The sequence below is a fragment of the Dromiciops gliroides genome, chromosome 5 (assembly GCF_019393635.1).
Source record: "Dromiciops gliroides isolate mDroGli1 chromosome 5, mDroGli1.pri, whole genome shotgun sequence".
In the NCBI taxonomy this organism is placed as follows: domain Eukaryota; kingdom Metazoa; phylum Chordata; class Mammalia; order Microbiotheria; family Microbiotheriidae; genus Dromiciops; species Dromiciops gliroides.
Window position 1 is genome coordinate 41,704,679 of NC_057865.1, and position 6,000 is coordinate 41,710,678.

Here is a 6,000-nt window from a genome sequence, read left to right on the forward strand (position 1 = left end):
GAATATTCACAATTCCTTTGTTCTTTTTATGTCACTGACTCAAGACCCATTGCTTCCCTTGTTTCTTTTGGAATATAAGCTCATCCACCAGAATGTAAGCTCTTTGAGAGCAGGAATTGTTTCCATTTTGTATCTGTATCCCCAGCCCCTGGCAAGTAAATCCAAGTCAAGTGGAAAAAAATTTAAAGCACCTACTAGAAGCCAGGCATTGCTAGTGTCTGGTACATAGTAGGTGCTTAATAAGTGCTGATTGATTGATTGATTAATTGTTTCTCACTTCTGCTGACCTAATCAAAGGGTTTATTGGTGGCATAACAACCAACCTGGTAGACAAGGAATATCGAGGATGCATGTGTATACCCTGACCACCTCAATGTCACCTGAGACTTAATATTACTTGAGTTTTAAAAGATGAAGCAAAACCTCTGACAACCCCAGGTAATCCTCCTCTGTCCAGAAATAGAGAAATGCACACTGACTCTTAGTGACCAGGGCAGGGCAGGTCTATGGGATTTTATACTGAGTAGGTAAAGGGAGAGTGGGACTAGCAGCAATGCACCAATGTAGGATCAGCAGACACAACTCTCCCTCACCCAGTCACATTTGAATATACCAATTAGGGATTGGTTAGGTTAAAATAACACAGGTGGTGGAATCCTTCTGATGCCAGGGGCTGTGCTTGAAGGATTAATACTCAATAAATATTTATTAAGCATCTACAATGTGACAGGCACCATGCTAAACATTGGGGTTACAAAAAGAGGCAAAAGACAGTCCCTGCCTTCAAAGAGCTCACAGTCTAATGGGAGAGGTAATGTGCAAACAACTCTTTACAAACAAGAAACATAAACAGGTAAAGAGGAAATAATTAAAAGAGGGAAGGTACTAAAATTAAGAGGGGTTGGGAAGGGCTTCCTGTAGAAGATGGGATTTGAGACTTAGAGGATGAATGAGTTATTCTAGCTGGTTTTGCCCACAGGTCCCCCCCCTCCCCTGGGGGAGGAAGTATGTAAAAGTGTGTGTGTGGGGGGGGAAACCAGTTTATATGAGATCATCCTGCATCTTTCCATTGCATTCCATGATTTGCAGCCATAAGCTACAACCAAGTGAATCCTAAGCCTTCACAACTGTGAAAAGTTAGGGATCATTGAAAACACAGGCATTCAGTAACTATGTAGTCTCATGAAGGGTAAGCAAGAGAGATATCAGACCTTGTGTTTAAGTTTAAACAAATGTGATGAAATGGTTCCATTGCTGTTATCCTTCATACTTGAAGAGGACTAAAATGACATTGAAATGTTGGGGTCAAGGTGCAGTGTGTCCAACTGTGGCTGATCAGATCAACAGGAGCTCAGAAGGCTCTACCACAAGTTGGGCACAAATAGTCCCTATGAACATTTGGAGTGGAGATGGCTCTAAATTTGCTAGGTTTGAACAATGCAATAAAGGTTTCCCCCTACGATTCCCATAATTGGGTAGAAAGGGAATTGAGCTAGATCCAGAATTGAGTCACAAGATGGAGGCAGTGTGGTTCACTCAATCCCATAATTCTTACAGGGGTGAGGGAGGGGAAGTTTTTGAGAGATGGGAGGCCTTCCCAGTGTTGCTCAAATTATCCTAAATTGTCATCAAAGTCTTAGTGCGGTTTTAAACTTTAATAGCTTTAGTAAAGTGCACTAAGACTTTGAGAAGATATTTTTAAGCACTTATTTGTGTACCAGATACTGTGCTAAGCTGTTGTTGTTGTTGTTTGTCCTTAATTCTTTTCTTTTTTGGGTGGGGCAATGAGGGTTAAGTGACTTGCCCAGGGTCACACAGCTAGTAAGTGTTAAGTGTCTGAGGCCGGATTTGAACTCAGGTACTTCTGACTCCAGGGCCTGTGCTCTATCCACTGTGCCACTTAGCTGCCTCCCTTGTCCTTAATTCTTCTTTTTTTTTTTTTAACACTTCCTTTTTTTTATTCTGAATAGAATTTTATTTTCCAAAATATATGTAAAAACAAAATTTTAACATCAATTTTTAAAAAACTTTGTGTTCCAACTTCTCTTCCCCCCTCCATTCCCATCCCCCACCCACAAGAACTCAAATCAATTCAAAATAAGTTATACATGAGTAGTCATGGAAAAATTCCCATATTAGCTAGTTGTGAGAGAAAACAGTCAAAAAACCCAAAACTTCAGATTAAGGAATTGTCAAAGAGGAAATGAAAAAAAAAATTTTTTAAATGTGTTTCCATCTGTTTTCAGATACTATCAGTTCTTTCTCTGTAGATGGGCTGCAATCTTCCTAAGTCTTTCAGGGTTATATTGGATCATTGTCTTGCTGAAAATAACCACATTCTTCCCAGCAGATCATCCCCGACTATTGCTGTTATTTTGTATACAGTACATTTCACTCTGCTTCAGCTCATATAGGTCTCTCCAGGTTTTCCCGATAACATCCTATTCATCACAACCTCTATATAGTACCTTAAGCTTGACAGAGAATCTTCTTCACAAAAGCCCAGCAAAGTAGGTACCATACATTTTGCCATTATAATCAATCATTATAACTATTTCCCTCCATCCCACTCCCTTCGCATGACATTTACTCTATCTTCTTTTTACCTATTCCTCCTCAGAGGTGCCTTACTTCTGACTATCCTCTCCCTCGCTCTGCACTCCCTTTTTTCACCCTTCCTTCCTTGTCCACTTCCCCTCCTATTTTCCTGCAGGGTTAAATAGATTGCTCCTCCCAATTGGGTATGAAAGCTATTCCCTCCATGAGCCCACTCCAATGAGATCAGGGTCCCTGAGCTAATTCTGTGTTCTAAATTTTTCTTCCTCCCTCCCTCCTCAACCCTCTCTATGAGATCAAGCAATTCCATATATCATACTGGTACAGTAATGCAGAACATCTTCATCTTCCTTGAAAGTGTTTTGCTTTTTACTGCTCTCTCCCCCAATCTGTCCTTTCCTCCTTCCCTTCTCCCCCAGCCCTTTTCTCCCTCCCCACCCCCACCCCCAGGCAATGCCTACTTGAGTATGTATGTTAGTCCTTCTTTGAGCCAATTCTGATGATATTAAGGTTCACTCACTCCCCAACTCCTTCCCTCTCTTCTACTCTCCTCCATAAGCTTTCTTCTTGTTCCCTTCATGTGAAATACCTCCCCCCAGACCATCTCACCCCTTCTCCTTCCCCCAGTTTATTCCTCCTACACCTCAGCCCTATTTTAATGATGTCATCATGGATTAGCTAGGTGGTACAGTGGACAAAGCACCAGCCCTGGACCCAGGAGGCCCCCCAAGCTCAAATCCAGCCCCAGACATAAGATACCCTTCCCCGTCTGCCCTACAAAGAACACAACATAAATGCTTTACAGATATCAACCCTTCATATGCAGTTCAGCCCTGTCTTCTGTGAATTTCTTGTGAAGAATTTTTGTTTTGTTTTGTTTGGGGTTTTTTGGTGAGGCAACCGGGGCCAAGCGACTTGCCTAGGGTCACACAGCTATTAATTGTCAAGTGTCTGAGGTCACACCTGAACTCAGGTTCTCCTGAGTCCAGGGCCAGTGCTCCATCCACTGCACCACCCAGCAGCCCCTGAATTTCTTATTGAGATAGTTCTTATGATTTCAAAGTATTCTCTTCCCATGTAGGAATATAAACTGTTTGATCTTTTAATATCCCTCATGAAGTCTTTTTCCTGTTTACCTTTTTATGCTTCTCCAGGATTTTGTATTTGAAAGTCAAATTTTCTATTCAGTTCAGGTCTTTTCATCACAAATGCTTGAAAGACCTCTTTCTCATTGAAATCCCATTTTTGCCTCTGAAAAATTATACTCAGTTTTGCTGGGTACATGATTTTTGGCTGAAGTCCCAGTTCCTTTGCCCTCTGGAATATCATATTCCATGCCCTTCAGTCCTTTAATGTAGAAGCTGCTAGATCTTGCTTTATCCTTATTGGAACTCCACAGTATTTGAATTCCTTTTTTCTAGCTGCTTGCAGTATTTTCTCCTTGACCTGGGAGTTCTGGAATTTGGCTATAATATTCCTAGAGGTTTTCCTTTTGGGGTCTCTTTCAGGAGGTGATCGATGGATTCTTTCAATTTCTATTTTAGCTTCTGCTTCTAGAATATCAGGGCAATTTTCCCTCACAATCTCTTGGAGGATGGTGTCTAAGCTTTTGTTTTGGTCATGGTTTTCAGGTAGTCCAGTGATTTTCAAATTATCTCTCCTAGATTTATTTTCTAGGTCAGCTGTTTTTCCAAGAAGATATTTCACACTGCCCTCTATTTTTTCATTCAATTGGATTTGCTTTACTGTGTCTTGGTTTCTCATAAAGTCACTAGCTTCCATTTGTTCAATCCTAATTCTTAGGCAGTTATTTTCATCAGACAGTTTTTTAATCTCCTTTTCCATTTGGCTTTTCAAAGTGTTGACTTTTTTCTCATGACTCTCCTGCACCGCTCTCATTTCCCTTTCCATTCTTTCCTCCTTTTCTCTACATCTTCTTTCTATTTCTCCTACTTTCTCTTCAAAGTCCCTTTTGAGAGCTTCTATGGCCTGAGACCAGTTCATATTTTTCTTGGAAGCTTTGGATGTTGGAGCTTTGACTCTGTTATTATCTTCTTCTTCTGATGTTGTATTGTGGTCTACCTTATCCCCAAAGAAGTTTTCAATGGTCTTCTGCTTTCTCTGCCTGCTCATCCTGGCTTACTATTTCTTGGCTTTTAACTCCTTCTTTAAGTGTGGTGCTGCTTCCAGGACACACTGTTCAAGCTACAGCATGGCCTGGGGGATGATTGGGCTTCTTCTCAGCCTGGCTGACCTAGCTTTTATTTGATTTTAAACTCTCCACTGGGGGGGGGGGGGGCTGCTTTGCGGCTCCACTCCTGTTCTCAGCTTCAGAGGGTCCCAGGTGTTTTGGGTTGAGGTGGGGCAGGCTTTAATCTCACCTGGCCAGTTCTCAGGTCCAGAGATAACCTCAGGCCTATTTACTAAGAAACCAACCAGCAAAGCTTTCTGTGGTGTGGTTCTCAGCTTCCAATGAGACTGCTCCCCTGCTTCCCTCCCCCACCTGGGTCCCCCGCCACTCAGGATTTCTTTCTGGTTGCCCGCTGGGGTGGGACAGTCGAATCCTTCACCCCCAGTCCACTGGTACCCCTGCACTTACCCCCCCCCCCAGGCCAGCCGTTCAGTCTGACCATGCGTTTGGTTCCAGAAGACACCGGTGCTGCTGCTGATTCAGAGGCACTGGGGCAAATTCCTCCGGCGGGTGTCTGGTGTGTCGGCCGGATTGTGGGGTTAGGCTTTATTCGTGGCCCAGCACGGCCCCCTGAAATCTATCTATAGCTGGAGAAAACTCTCAGCCGGTATTTTTGTGTGTTTTTCTGCCCCAAGGGTTCTTTTATTGCTATTTTGGGGGTTATTGTATCAGGAGCCCTTTGAGCTTAATGTCTTTCCTCAGCCATCTTGGCTCTGCCCCCGTCCTTAATTCTTAAAGAGGACCTTGACATCAGGGTGATATCATGACTTGCACTAATTGGATTTAAATGAGGGAGGGTCACCAACTTCACTCTCTCCTCTAGAGTCATCTGGGTTCAGTGGCAAGATATATAAAAGGAAGACAAGAGATGGCCCTGGATGTTTAAGGCAATTTGGATTAAGTGACTTGCCCAGGATCACATAGCTAGTAAGCATCTGAGGTCACATTTAAACTCAGGTCCTCCTAACTCCAGGACCAGTGCTTTAACCCCTGCACCACCTAGTTGCCCCACTGTGCTAAGCACTGGGGTTGCAAATATAAGCAATAATTCCTGCTTTCAAAGATGCTACATTCTAATTATGGAAGGCAATACCTAAAGGGGATCTGAAAAGCAGGTATGGGAACAGATATGAGTTTTTCCACATGACACTAGAGATGGCCCAGAAGTGAGATGGAGACCTGTTGAGATTCTATGATCCAATAATACTATGGATTTGGTTGTGAATAGAATGAATTGTAACTAGAAAGGAGGG